This window comes from Dipodomys merriami, unplaced genomic scaffold (genome assembly GCF_024711535.1).
Source record: "Dipodomys merriami isolate MVZ:Mamm:240054 unplaced genomic scaffold, mDipMer1.0.p SCAF_16, whole genome shotgun sequence".
NCBI lineage: Eukaryota > Metazoa > Chordata > Mammalia > Rodentia > Heteromyidae > Dipodomys > Dipodomys merriami.
Window position 1 is genome coordinate 20,541,661 of NW_027202937.1, and position 15,859 is coordinate 20,557,519.

The 15,859-nt window shown below is 40.1% G+C and overlaps 1 protein-coding gene across 8 annotated transcripts in view; it reads right to left on the reverse strand.

Annotated features, from left to right (window-relative positions):
* Positions 1–15,859, reverse strand: part of Rnf144b (ring finger protein 144B) — a 163,725-nt gene that overhangs the window by 104,222 nt on the left and 43,644 nt on the right. Inside the window, exon 2 of one of the 8 annotated variants that reach the window (XM_070024496.1) lies at positions 8,445–8,618. The exons of the other annotated variants lie outside the window; for them this stretch is intronic. The gene's annotated coding sequence lies outside the window, so the exon portion shown is untranslated. The remainder of the gene's footprint in view (positions 1–8,444; positions 8,619–15,859) is intronic. 8 annotated transcript variants of the gene reach the window in all.

Here is a 15,859-nt window from a genome sequence, read left to right on the forward strand (position 1 = left end):
TAGGCAAGCAAATAGTCTTAAATTGTAGCACAAAGCATGAAATAAACAGTCAGATATCCACACCAATATAAAATAAGCTATTGAAAAACAAGTGGCAAAGAATAGACCCATCTTCCATGCAGAAAAAAATTCCGAATAGTTTCTGTATGCAAAAACAATCAAGGAAGTGAAATTTAACACTCCCTTAAGTGCAGATGACACATAGCAACTTCCTTCTAATGAGTACTATAGAGAAAAAGGGGAAAAGAGTATCTTTACAGGTGGAAAAAAGCCAACTAACAACCTCAACCAGTGATACAGGCCAGGACCCACAGTGATAAGTCATGCTGAGAGGCCATACCCCAGATATGATGAGATGGGACTTGCCTCTACTTCTGTGGTCTTCCTCCTTAGAGCTCCTGATGCCACAGTCTAATCCTGAGAAACACACAGGGTAAATCCCAACAAAGGGACAATCTACTGCCCAGGTCATCAAAAATAAGGAATGTTGGAGAAACTTAGCCAAGAGCAGCCTAAGATGAGAGATGATGACTAAATGCAATGTAGTGTCCTGGATAGGTTCCTGGAACAGGAAAAGGATATTAGGTAAAAGCTAAGGAAGTCTGAATAACGTATTGACTTTATTTAATTAAAAAATGATACATGTGTCATTGTGATGGGGGATGTTGGTAATGGGAAAGGCTAGATGTCTGAGATGAGACATGATAATATGTATATTGTATATATGTGTACACACACACACACACACACACACACACACACACACACACACACACTGTGTACCGTCTTTTCAATTTGCTGTGAATCTGGAAGTGCTCTAATTAAATAGCCCTTAAGATAAAAAAAAAATGCTAGTAACTTATATAGAGATGTAAACCATAGAATTTCCAGAAGCTTCCTTTCTTCACTATCTACAAAGATTTCCAGGGCTGCCAAAGTCCAGGCTAGCAAGCAAAGCAATGTGAAGAACCGTGTGCATATGGCTAGAAGGGAGAGTTCATCGCAGTGCCCATAGCAGAACGGAAACAATCACCACACTGTTATCTGTAGCAACTGAGATGGGTTCTCGGTGCAGAAAGGTTACTGAAGAAAGCTGATCAGCCACTAACTCAGCGGCATTCTCTTGTTGAGTTCACCACTGCCCATTCCTTTTACAATATCTCGAAGTTAGTCAAACTCACGGATGCTGACTCATATTAATAGAAATCAGTGGGTATGATATACAAAAACAGGATGCCACATTGTCAGGTAAACCCAATAGGCTGTGCATGGCAGGGTAGAGCCTGAGAGTATATTTCTAACAAGGTCTCAGGAAATGCCACTCTTGCTGGTGCATGGACCCCACTTTTTATCCCAAATACCAGGGTTTGAACTCAGGGCTACTGTGTGGTTGCTAGACTTGCACTCTACCACTTGAGCTACATCTTCAGCCCTATTTTTGCTAGTTATTTTTGAGATAGGGTCACACAAAATTCTGCTTAAGGTGGCCCTAAACTGCAATCATGGACTACCATTTAAATAGCAAGATAAGCATCCTGAAAAACCCAAGTATCTGAATTTATTGGTAAACTAAATTTGAGTTTGATCACTCACTGAAAAGGTTGACCATGTGGTTGTTTTAATGCATCAGGTTTTGGCTATCTCATGCCTCAATCTCCATAATAGAAATGAAGCCACTACTGTCATTTGATGGTTCCAAAGCCATGGTTTAACAGCCTTGAGAACACAACCACCCTACACCAAACTAGAACCTGCTCAACCAGTCTATTGTTTCCTCAGCCTGTTTACTTGATTTCATCATCTGACCTGTTACATTCATGTGATAGCACAAAACCCAAAAAAAGAACTCCCATAAGTTCATGCCAAGGACAATCAAAGACTATTAAAAATGATGTAACTATCTAGACACCATATCAGTCAAAGGTGAGCAATTAATACATTACTTACAGTACCTGAATAAATACATTTCTTTTAGGTGGGTTTTGGAGACAAAAAGAAAAAAATGAATCAGGGTCATTTATTCAACAACTCAATGCATGCTAACTCCATTTAGCTGGTAGTTTTTTAAAAAAGAAATTCATCCGTGCAGAAGAATCTGTTTCAAATGTGAATTCTGAGGCATCTCTCCCCGATATTAACCCCTGTAACTAGAGTCAGTTTAACAGGCTAGGCAAGGCCTTAGAAATCAGTGTTTTTAATACACATTCCAATTGCTTCTGAAAAACATGGGCTTAATTTTAATTGTTTTGATGGGTTTTAATCCTGCTTCACATTAGAAATAGCTGAGATTGGGGAGCAGGGGGAGACTTTACTGGTATAAGCCAAAGCCCCAAAACAATCAAATCAGAACATTAGTGGATAAGACTCAGTCATGAGTGTTTCTGGAAGCTTCCCAGGTATGTTGTTGCTTAGTGTCTCCAGGTTGTATTATTTGCCTGAGTTGTTAGACATCAGAGTCTGAAGATTCTGACTCAGGTCTGGGACAAGGTCCTTGAGTCTGGTTGTCTGCCTATTGTCCCAGGTGATCCTCATGATGGGGTTTGAAAACTGTGTCTGTCTTAATCAGCTGAGTCAGAAACTCTGATCCCCATATCAAGGGATGCCTTAACTCCAGTTTTGGAGCCTCCAAACTCCACACTGGACTAAGAAAGGATGTGTTCCTTACTTAATGCTTCACAGTAATGAAAGCCCAGTGCTTTATGAGCCAGGAATTCTGCAGCCCCACATTTTCTACTAACACAACAGGGCATTTCTCCCAGATTTAAATAGTTAAGTAGTTAGCACTTAGCACTATGCACCCAGCACATGTTAATATATTTACTAACTTAATGTTCACAATGTTATGAATAGGAACTATTGTAAATGCTGCCATACATTATTTGCTGCTAGAAAAAGAAACACAGACAGGATCCAACAGGCCAGTGTTTATTGCATCCCTCCCATGTGTACCAAGTGCTGGGCTTCTAGATACATATATAGATATAGAGAAAGAGATATATACACATATAGATATAGATTCTTTCACTTAATCAGAAAGTCAGACATAATCTCTATTGTCAAGGACACACGACACTGTCTTATCCAATGACAGAAAGAATCAAGTCCTTGTAGAGCACTATGCAAAAAAGCAAATAAAGCAGCCAAAGAAATCTTCCAAGTGGATTTGGCAGGCTGGAAAACTAAAGAAAGAGCCAGTTGTAGGGTACATGTTGGGGCGGAAGAAGGCTGAGCAGTGACTGGAGCTGGCTGGAGAAGGAGTCTTACAGGAAGGGGAGGTGTGGAGCTCTTTGACTCAGAGAGAGAAAGCACAGGACTTCCTGAATTCTGGAAAGGGGACAGAAGTTTCATTCAGACACAGCTTCTCAGGGCAAATCCTAACAGGTCAGGACAAATGACCGAGAAATGACAAGACACGATGCTGCCTTTACTGAAAGTCTGATGTTTCCAGCTCACGTAGGGAAATCCAACAGCAATCTCTTTGTCCTAACTTAGGATTCATTCTGAGTAATGAGTGGTACCAAAGGGAGAAAGACGTTGCCAACATAAGGCTTCAATTCAAATTACAGAGCTGAACCAATGAACTTGAGCGATTGCTTGTGTCTATAGGAAAAAGAACACTGAGTAGCTGTTAAATGCTACCCTTTTCTTCTCTCCCTCTGCGATCATGATCGCCAATTCCAAATAGCACATCTACTCGAAGAAGAGCCACACTATTGATCAGCCTTCAAGGAAATTTGCCTGGCTTCTTGCACTTTTGAGGTACGATGTTATTCATCAGGCCAACAGGTAATAGAAGCTCTAGGCTCAATAGCTAAACACAGAGAGTCTAAAAGAAACCAGGATTAGATGTACAAAGACGAGTTTCAGAGAGAAGGAGAAAAAAGGAGTCATAGTCCAATTAGGCTGCTATAATATACCACCATAAACTAAATAGTTTATAAACAACAGAACTTCTCACCGTTCTGGAGGCTAGAAGTCCAAGACCAAAGCAGATTCAGTATCTGGTGAAGGCCTACTTCCTAGTTTACAGAAAACCATTTTCTCACTATAACCTCACTGGGCAGAAAAGATGAAGGTTCTCTCAATGTCTTTTATAAGGGCATTAACTCCAGTCATGAAAGCTCTTCCTGTAGAGACCAAATCACTACCTTAGGTCCCACTTTCTAGGATTTCAACAATATGAATGTTAGGGGCACACAAACATTCGGACCATAGCAAGAAGTTATAGAAGGCTGACAAAGGCCCTATAAGCAGTAATATCAGCATTTTAGATGGTACTGATTTGAACCTAGACTATAAACCACTGGGTCCTCTTCATTGGCTTAAGGACAGCTCTGATCCCAAAGACATGAAATATAATTAGAAGACAAGCAACATTCTGCAAGCGAATTCCATGCTTAACTAAAGCCGGAAGAGATGCTTGGGTCTCTAGACATAGGCATTCTCTCACAAGGCCAAGGGCGGGCCAGTGAAGTAAGTAGGAATGTCAAGATCACAGGAGTGATGCGCAGTCAGGCTTAAAGGAAAAGCCAAAGAATAAACCTTCACAGGTGATGATTTTCACTGAAGGCAGAAAATAGTAAGCAACCTATTTCTTTTGGCTTACATGAATAAAATCATCTTATATTTCATTTGGTTTTTTAATTGAGCTCCTCCCATGATTTGCTTGCAAATTTACAAACAAACCTGAGAAATTAGTCAGACTGATACTGACTACCCTGTTGACTTACAAGACCTATTTACAACTCACAACTTTCTTTTTTTTGGGGGGGGGGTCCGGTAGTGGGGCCTGAACTCTGGGCCTGGGCACTGTCGCTCAACTCTTCAGCTCAAGGCTAGTGCTCTACCACTTGAGCCACAGCGCCACTTCCGGCCTTTTTCTTTTTGCTTATGTGGTGCTGAGGAATCAAATCCAGGGCCTCAAGCATGCAAGGCAAGCGCTCTACCACTGAGCCACCTTCCCAGCCCACAACTCACAACTTTCAAAGCCAGCAACACTACCAAATGTTTGGTACATTGTTAAGCACCACAAAGAAAAAAAAAAAAAAAAAAAAAGCAAGTCTATTGCTTGTAAGAATTGGTGATGTGCATCCATGAGTAACAAATCTGCTGATTTCTCAAAAAAAAAAAGTTTTAGAAAAATCTTATTTATTTATGAAAATGATCCTTTCCCTACTTTAGCCAAATTCTATAAAAACAAATATTATGCAGTATTCTAAATATCTGTCATCTGGGCACTGGTGGTTCACACCTATAATCCTAGCAGGACACTGAGATCTGAGACCTGCAGTTTCAAGGTATCCCAGATAGAAAAACCAATTAACCAGCAAAAAGCCAGAAACAGAAGTGTGGCTCAAGTGGTAGAATACCAGCTTTGAGCAGGATAAAGGCAAAGCAAGAACACAAGACCCAATACCAGAAAGAAAAAGAAAAAAATCTATTTGTCAATGTTTCTAACTTAACTGGAACCATCACAAGAGTTTTTTCACTACTGCCTGAATGTGCTGTGGAACATAACAACGCTCAGTAAATATCTGTGAAAAGGAAGGAGTCACCAAGGTAAAAAAGACATATGCATGTGAGAAATATTCTTGACAGGAACCTTTGAAACTATAAGAAGAAAATTTGCCTTGGCTCTCATGCAAACATGTCTTAGGTCATGTCACCTACCTAGGCCTTACATATGTTCTTATTTGAAAAGACAGGTGAAGAGAACCAGCTCATCAACACTCTTCCAAGGAACCAGGCGTGGGCTACTGGAGTTTGTACTGAGTATTACTCAGTCTGCCAGCAGGGTTTCCCGGGAAACATCTTGACCTTTATAAGACTCACTTCACTCATGTATGTCATGATCTGATCAGAAAAGCTTCATATGAGAATTGAATATGCTCTACTGGCTATGTATTATTTGCTAGAAATTGCATAAATAGTTTGCATGTTTATATTATTTTATAGAAAAATCTGCAGAATAACCTAATGATTATTTCTTCAATAGAAACAAACATTTGGATACTAACACAAGGTGATATGATACAGGGTAAAACAACAAGTCAAGGACAGACAGGTATTCTGGCTCTACAGTATATGCATCCCACCTCGAGGCTGTAGGTCTGGGCAGCTAGAATGCCTGAAGACACACAGGGAGATGGTGTCTTTGAGTCCCAGGAGGGGACCTGGGTGTCTGAGGTACTGAAAAGCTACTTCTAATCTGTGCACCCATGCAGCAGTGGTACTCAGTAGAAACTATGTTGAAAACAAACTATACAACTTGTGAATGGGGATGGGAGGGAAGAACTGGGAGAGAACAAAGGAAGGAGTATAGGAACAAAGGAAGTGTACTCATTACTTGACTTCTAAAATGGTAACCCCGGGGCTGGGAAGGTGGCTCAGTGGTAGAGCGCTTGCCTTGCATGCCTGAGGCCCTGGGTTCAATTCCTCAGTACCACATAAGCAACAAGAAAAAAAGCCGGAAGTGGCGCTGTGGCTCAAATGGTAGAGTGCTAGCCTTGAGCTGAAGAGCTGAGGGACAGTGCCCAGGCCCAGAGTTCAGGCCCCACAACCGGACCCAAAAAAATAATAAATAAAATAAAAGTAAAAAAATAAAATAAAATAAAATGGTAACCCCCCCATAGCACTTTTATAATAACAGTAGAATAGTAATCATTAAAAAGAGGAAAAACAAATTTGTTCCTCTATGTATTCCCTAAACTTTATACGTGTGTGTGTGTGTGTGTGTGTGTGTGTGTGTGTGTGTGTGTGTGTATTTTAGTTTTGTTTTGTGCTGGTATTGAGGCTTGAACTCAGGGCTATGCCCTCTTGATTGGCTTTTTTGCTCAAGGCTGGGGCTCTATTAAATGAACCATGCCTCCACTCCTGCTTTTGCTAGTTAATTGGAGATTAAGAGTTTAATGGGGGGGGGGGAGGCATGTGTTGGGAGGGAAGGGAGAGAGGAATTGGAGAGGTAGGGAGGAAAGGGATGGTAGGGGAAAAATCAAGGAGTGTGTAACAATGCTCCATAAGAAATGTACTCATTACCTTGCTCATGTAACTGTAACCCCTCTGTACAGTATCTTTACAATAAAATATATATAAAGAAAAAAAAAGAGTTTCACAGACTTCTCTGCCTGGGCTGGCTTTGACCCACGATCCTGATCTCAGCCTCCTGAGTAGCTAGATTAGAGGTATGAGCCACCAGCACTTAACTATACTTTATACTTTATGAATATATTGTCTTTTCAGAAAAAAACAATGTACTAAAAAGAGGTTTATGAAAACTGAAATTGGTACAAGTGTTGATAAAAATCAAAACAATACTTCTCTTATCTAAAGAGTGGGGGAGGGATCGTACTTGCACAATATGGCACTAAAAACATGTGGAAATCTCATAATCCCACAAAGGCCCATCCAGGCACCTGTTGAATATATGCTAAGGGTTCTGATCTAATCGGAGCACTGGTCCTTTGGGTTTCATTTCTCCTCTTACAAAGGTTTCATTGAACACCAGGACAGTGTCTGCCTTAGGGCTTTGGCATTTGTTCCCTCACCAGGAACCTTTACCACCAATGTACCCACATTGCTCCCACATTGCCTCTTTCAAACAGAGATGGTACAAATGCCTCTTCTTAATCACACCGCTTACGATCACCATCAGGTGTCATAATATACATTTTAGTGATGGGTGTTATGTCTCCCATGCCAAGCCCTTCAAATCTCAGCTTCGTGAGGACTAGAACGTTTCCCTCTTCCATGCATTGCCTTCTGAAGCCCCTTAGTAAGATTAGAGCCTCATTCATTTAACTGTTGAATAAATGCAAAGATTGTGGCCTACGGAATCCTCTCTAATTGATTCTTTCCAATTTCTTCCTTTAAAAAGTGAATTATATTCAGCCGGATACAGTGTTACAGGCTTTATAATTCCAGCACATGGGAAGTGGTGGTAGGAGGTTCAAGGTTCAAAGCCAGAACCTATCTGGAAAGTAAGTTTAACAAAGATAGGAGTGTGTGTTCAAGGAGTATAGTTTTGGCTAGCTCAAAAAAAATTGTTTTACAGGGTGATTTTTAACAAAAGATACAGGGGATGAGTAAAAGAAGAGTATAGCAGAAGTGGAAGCCAGGCACTGTGGCACATAATTTCTGTAATCCTAGCTACTTGGGAGGCAAAGATCAGGGATCAACTTGTTCTATTTGTTTGTTCGTTTTTATTACAGTTACACGAGTAAGGTAATGAGTACATTTCTTGTCCAGCATTGTTATCCCCTCCTTTGATTTTCTTCTACTATCCCTTCCCTCCCCCAACTCCCTCACTCCTCCCCCATCAGGGAATCACCTTTTGAGGCAATCTGGGCATAAATGTCCTTAAGACTCCATCTCAACTTTTGAGTGGGCAACGTCTTGAGACTGTCATCCCAGCTATGGGCGAAGCATAACGGCTGGTGCACACCTACCTGTCAGCCCCAGTGATGTGAGGATGCCCACGTTGGAGGATGCAGCCCAAATCAGCTCTAACATAAAGTAAGACTCTGCCTTCAAAGTAAACCATGCAAAAAGGGGCTAGAGGTATGGCTCAAAGAGTACAGCACCGATTGGCAAGGGCAATGGCCTGAGTTCAGTCCTCTGTACTGCAAGAGAGAAAGGGAGAGAGAGAGAGACAGAGAGACAGAGAGACAGAGAGACAGACAGAGAGAGTCTATTTGTCCAGAGTGTAACAATCAGTAAAATTCTAACTTTACAAATTCATTTCTTTTAAGATGCACTGTATTAAAAAAAAAACTGACATGTTGAATTGAAACCCCTTTATACAACTACTACAAGATAATAAAAATGAGTGGATGGATGGATAGAGGAAATAAACTCATTTCTTGGGGATTACTCTTCCTAAACTCTTTTGGACAACAAAAGCATGACAGTAAGAATGCTTGCTGACTGGAACTGAGGCACACTTGAAGATCACACTTGAAAGATCACACTTGAATTCAGGCTCTGGGTTTTCATGCTAACAGGCCTAGCAAGTTCCTCAGCTCAGCCTCCTGACCTATAAAAAGTTAATTGGTATAACAATGCTTAACTTTCTAAGCAGTAAGCCTTCACTTGGCTTAAATGAGAATTGAAAACATTTAAGTACTTGGAAACTGTTGGAAATGATGTGTGTGGATTTCATGTAAACCCTGGGGACCATGAGCAGTTAAAATGGTTTATTCTCAAAATTCCCACCAAGCTATTTAGTAAAAGCTACAGTCACATTTGACAGACAGTCTGACCTGAGATGTCATTTAACACCAGGCCGCTTGCATTCCTGGGCTTTATGAAACCATGTATAACAAAATCTTTAGAAAAAGTGTTCAATAGAGCATGGCTCCATTCTTCCGTGAAGAATTACATGGAAGAACAAGAATTTCAAGAGGCAAGCAAGCAAAATTCAGTAGAAACATTTCTTTTACTTCCACAAAGAAACAATGACTTAAATAAAAGTGAGATTAATTTTTAAGTGAAAAAACTTCTCTTGTTACCTCCTCCTCCCCCATCCCCACTCTTGCCCTTTAGAAAAGTTTAAAATAACTTTGTCCCTTTGAAGGTCCAAGGTGTCGGAGTCCAGACAATCTTCTTTTGAAGGACATAGAATAACTGACAGATGTTCAGCAGTCATTCTAAGCAGCTCATTTGCATCACAATCAGACTGCGAGGGCAGCAGAGGTCTGAATGCCTGTCCAGCTTCCTCATTTTAGAAAAGTAAGACCAATTCAACAGCATTCCCAACTCTCTATTCATTCATTAAAAACAGACACTAGAGACTGTGTTTTATTTAGCATGAAAATTAAGGGGAAAAAAATTCTTTGTCCTCTAGCCCAAAAGAATTAATTATAATAGACGAATGGGTTAAATAAGAAGTCCAGATCACCTGCTCTTCCAAAGCTCTGTAATATTTCAACTGAAGTTTTTATGTAAGGGAAAGTGACAGCCTTTCTTTTTCTTTTTTTGCCTTTCAAGTTGAAAAACCAGAGGATCCTCATTTTAAAAATATATTCAAGGAAGTGGCACTGTGGCTCAAATGGTAGAGTGCTCACCTTGAGCTGAAGAACTTAGGTTCAGCACCCAGGCCCAGAGTTCAAGCCCCACAACTGACAACAAAAAAAATTTTTTTAATTAAAAAAAAAAAATATATATATATATATATATATATATATATATTCAAGGTAGGAGTTGGTGGCTCACGCCTGTAATCCTAGCTACTTAGGAGGCTGAGATCTGAAAATCATGGTTCAAAAGCCAGCCAGGGCAGGAAAATTTGTGAGAATCTGATCTCTAACTACCGAAAAGCCGGATGGACCTGTGGCTCAAAGTGGTAGAATACTAGCCTTGAGCACAAAAGCTCAGGGACAGTGCCCAGGCCCTGGATTCAAGGCCCATCACACACACACACACACACACACACACACACACACACACACACACACACACACACACACACACACACACACACACACACACACACAACATAAAGTATATTCTGGCTATAATTGTGTCTCCCTTGTGGTAGTCACTAGCTTCTGTACACGTAAATGTAAGAGATTCATCCAAAATATTATCTTACCTTTGTGTTACCCTTATATAAAACCACTCCCAAAATTTAAGAGGCAAATTTGACCCCTTTCCCTCTTTGGGAAAGTTGTGCCTCCAATACATGTATCATCCCTATAATCTCAGAAATGCTTTGAAATCAGCATCACATATACTAAGGAGACACCAATAAATCCAAGGGAGATCGCTTTAAAACAATAAAACAATCTACATGAGGCAAATAACAAAGCCCACATACAAATTAATAATTCCAAAGTGCTTAGGTACTATTTCCAGCTGACCAGACTTTCCCTGCTAACTCTAAGGAAAGCCAGTGTTTTGTATCAATCATCCAGGCAAAAATACTATAGAAAATATAACCTCAGATTAGCCTGACTAAAAAAGTGAAACCTGTGAATATAGCCTACAATAGGCTAGGCCTTCTACCATCTGTTACTCTACTTAATAAACAATTCTGGCATCTAGAATTGTCAGCTCCCAATTTTGAGATGAGTAAAGCAAATCTCAAAGAGGTCAGTCATTGGGCCAAGATCGCTCAGCCAATGAATTATAGAATCCAGGATTCATATCCTAATCTTACTAATATGAAAGAAGAAAACGCATTTCTCCAGAAAACACATTCACTATTCTTCCATTAGCCTGAAATGCACACCATTATTTCTCTCAACTTCAGGAAATATTTGTTTACTAATGTGAGACAATGACATCCTTCAGCCAATGCATTTGCTCAGGTGAGCATATAGGATTAGTCACCCAGCAAAAGGTAGACTGTGTGTGAAGAGGCCAATGGACTGGGCTCTCTCACTAGAGTCAAAGCAGAGAAAAGTAAATGATGGAGGACAGGGCATCTGGCTGGACTATGGTAGTATGCTAGGTATGTCTAGATGGTAAGCCACACCATCATAGGTATCTTTCTCCTGTTCTAAACGAATAGAATGAGTTATGGAGAAGTTATACACAACCTAGGCTCCTAAAACTATGTTTGCGGAAACTCAAAAGTGGATGTAATAAGTACACCCACACTTGTGGATATGACTGGACCCCTCCCAAGAACTTGATTGGACTCCATATGCTGGGAAGGTGGCCCTGTGGTAGAGTGCTTGATTGGATTCCTTAAGATCAGGTAAGAAGACATATAGCAGTTCTGTGTAAGTATGAGGAGCTCCTTCATTGAACCAATATATTTAAGCACATATTATATGTTTGCTCCTAGATACTCTTCCCTTGGCATGCCCATGCTACCTGATCTCTTTCTCTGCCCAATTGGTTATCATCTCTTATCCTGAAGAGCAGTTAGGGTTACTTCTTCAGAGAGAGGACATGAATAGGTAAGTTAGTTAAGACAATCAGGCACAGACAAAACTGGCCAAAAAAAGATTCCTCTAGCTAGAGGGAACAATACTGTCTACAGAGATACTCTAAACATTTCAACACCCCCTTTGTTCTCAAGATACAGGGAAAGGGCAAACTTGGCCAAACATGAATAAGAACTATAGGTAAATGCCAAACTTCTGATAAATTTCAAACCCCAAGGGCTAAAAGGGCACAAAAAATGAAAATATCGAGGGTCCAACCAATAAGTAAGTCATCTTCCAAGCTCCTAATTACCATAAAAAGTTAACAATACCCAAAGCTATTATACCCCAAACTTATCCACTTGATCAGCAATCCTCTTTCTTAAGGATTTTACTCAAATTCAACAGAATTCTCACACTTGTAATCCCAGCTACTTGAGAGGTTCAGATCAGAAGGAATACAATTCAAGACAAGCCCAGGGGAAAAGTTCATGAGACACCATCTCAACCAATAAAATGCTGGGCATAGTGATGCACATCAGTCATCCCAGTGGAAAGCATAAACTGAAGATCACATTCCAGACTGAACCAGGCAAAGAGACTCTATTCAAAAAATAATAAAAGCAAGCTGGGGGCTGGTGTCTAACACCTGTCATCCTAGCTACTCAGGAAACTGAGACCTGGTGGATCTTGTTTTGAAGCCAGCCCAGGCAGAAAAGTCCTCAAGAATTAATCTCCAAATAACCAACCAAAAGCTAGACTGGAGGCATGGTTCAAATGGTAGAGTATCAGATGGGAAAGCAAGCTGAGCAAATGTGAGTTCCTGTGTTCAAATCCCTGGCACTGGTTTTAAAAGGAAAAGAAAGGCAAGGCAAGGCAAGGAGGAAAGGAAAAAGAAGAGAGAGAGGAAGGAAGGGAGAGAAGGAGAGAGGAAGGGAGAGAGGGAGGGAGGAAGGGAGAGAAGGGAGAGAAGGAAGGAAGGAAGGAAGGAAGGAAGGAAGGAAGGTAGGAAGGAAGAGAGGGAAGAGAGGGAGGGAGGGAGGGAAGGAGGGAAGGAAAGAAGGAAAGGAGGGAGGGAGGGAGGAAGTGGTTTAAGTGGTAAAGTGCTACAAATGAAGAGATCCTCTTACTGACAGGTTAAATATGAAGAATTAAATGTATTCAAACACTGTCCCAAGAAATCTAGGACATCTGAGCATAATCTCTGAACTTACATCTGACCTCTGCCTCCCTGTTGTCACTCTGGAAGACTTTTCTTGATTCCAGAAAACTACCACACAGCCATTCATTCTAGAGAACAGCAAGCCCACTAGGAAAGCCACTAGAAACCCGACACCTGCTGGCAGGGGAATGACATCACACTGTCTGCAATCACAGTCCTAAGCAACACCAAATGTGAGATGAAATCTGTTGTTAAACCATGACATGGAGCACAGATCAAAACCAAGGAGACAAAACGAGCTGTAAATCTTATGAGTCCCAAGTATTTTATGTGGTCCCATTTTCACCTAAGTATTTGTTGCAAATTCAACCCATTTCATCTAACTAACTAATTAATGGAGTGCTGTTACTCCACTTAATGGGGGTAGGAGATGGAATATGAATAAGAGAACTTGTCTCAAATGTTCGCCATCCAGAAGGGACAATGGTAAGAACTCTGACAGAACAGCAGAATAGTGGCCTAGGTATAAAAGGAATACTGGGAAGATCAAACTCCATTGTTATCTGAAGAGTCAGTCAAGGTGAAAAAGAGCAAGGCTTAAGGGACAAAGTAAGAGTTCACTGGACAGGAAACAGGTAAATTGCCTGAAATATTATCAGCATTACACTATATCACATGAAGTCACCCTATCCTTGAGGATATTTAATACTAAAAACAATACCCATCATTCCTAATTCAACAACAGCTCCACAAAAATTGCCATAACTATTTTTGTACACACAAGATATTTTATGTATAAATATATTTTTGAGCAAATGACCCATGTACTGAGGACTGACTTTTCCCTAGATATCACAATAAGTATGTTTGTTCTACAATACTCCCTAAAAATTATATATGTTTTACAGATGGAAGACCCTTAGATAGATCAAGGTCTCTTGGCTAGTCAATGGCTTGGCCAGCTTCTAAAACAAGTTTAGCTAATGCCATTTGTTCTGGTCCTAATCGTATCTTCAAATTTCCTTTTCTAAGTCATCTAGCTAGCCCAATATCTCATTGGTTTAATAAAAATCTTTACAATAACGTGGTTTTGTTCTTTCTTAGCTATGATGTGGAACTCAATCTTAAACCACAGCCCCCCAACTGCTTTTTTTCCACACTTACCAAATCATAAACCTACTGCTAGAGACAGATGGAGAAGTAGAAAAATGTGTGGTTTGCAGGGTTTGGATCTCTGCTGGTAGACTTCTGTGTGGTTTGGGGATTCCCTGCTTCCAAAGGCCTTAATTTTCTATGTAGCAGAAGGAAGAGAAACTCTACAGTTGAAATGACTCAAGAAGGAACTTGGGATAATTTAATACTTCTGCATGCTTCATTACACTGAAGGTTTTTCTCTGACCAATGTATACCAGAACTAAATGCATTTAATGGACTGAACCCAAAGGAAATGCCTTTCAAAAGCACCGAGGGCATCCAAATATTAGCACATTTGGAGAAAGAAAAAATGAAGAGTTTGGTAGGAAATCAAATGGGAAGGAAATGCAGGAGAGGAAGACGTCCAAATGAAAACAAAGACCCACAGAGGTGCTAAGGTCGAAGATGGGGAATGTAAACCTTGCCAGTCCTTCCTGTGGAACAGATTCAGACCTGCTTCCCTGGCCCTGGCTTCTCTACTTCCCACAAGAAAATACTACCATGGTGGTCCCTGATTTCTCCCCAGAATCAGAAACAAGCCCTAAACAATCAACTCTGGATCGCTTAATGTGGCCTCTCTCTCGTGCTTTTGGAGGAAATTATATTGAATTTTGGTTGGAGACTAAAAACTAGCTAAGCATTCTTTTAAACTTTAGTGCAAATTATGGGTTTGAACACACAAGAAGAAATCTTTGTTGTTGTTGCTGCTGTTTTAATCTGTCTTTAAATTAGTTGAGCCCACTGCGAAGATGAACTGTGTGCTTAGGGCAATTTATTCAGTTAATAGAGCTAAACAGAATTAAGGACACAGACAAAAAACAAATAGGCAAACAAACTTTCTTCTGCTTTCTCTGCTTATTTTTCTCTTCAGTAACAGGAAAAAGGAAGCAAAATTACCACATTTCGTATATAAGGTATAAAGATGTGATCTTAATGGCAAAATTGTATTTCTTCTTTTCATGCCAGTACTGGGGCTTGTACCTAAACCCCTGTACTTGAACTCAAGGCCTGTTCAGCTTTCTTTCTTGCTTATAGCTCCTGCTCAACCACTTGGATCATACCTCCAGTCTGGCATCTTGCTGGTTAAAAGTGATTTAATTTTTTTTCAAAGAAATTGACCCCCAAAAAAAGTCAAGAATCACAACTTATGAGGAATATAATGTACTGGTTTAACAAGGAACTCATATTCAGGGTTGATTAGAGAAAGCTAGTTCTGGTAATGCATATTGAATCATTCAAAGCAGGCAATTAAAAGGAAAAGATTCCACTGTTGTACTAAACATTGACAGGCAACATCAATAACACATTTCCCTTTAAAATTAGTAATTATTTGGCAATACATACTAATCTATTCCCCCATACAATCTATGTGCAATTATACCAAAAGAAACATTGTTCTTCAAGTCATAAGTAGACAAAATTGTTCCTACTACTTTAAAAGAATTCCATGTGAAATGTGGTAAGGAAACTGGAAAAATTGAAAAGTAGTGAAGGGAATTCACTTACCAGAAAAGGATATGAAAATAATCAACTCATTCAATGGAAACATAACGAAGAATTAGGTCAGCAAGTGCTGAAAACATAATCCAGAATTAGGTCAACAGCCCCGACCTAGAAGCTTCCTTCCTGTCTC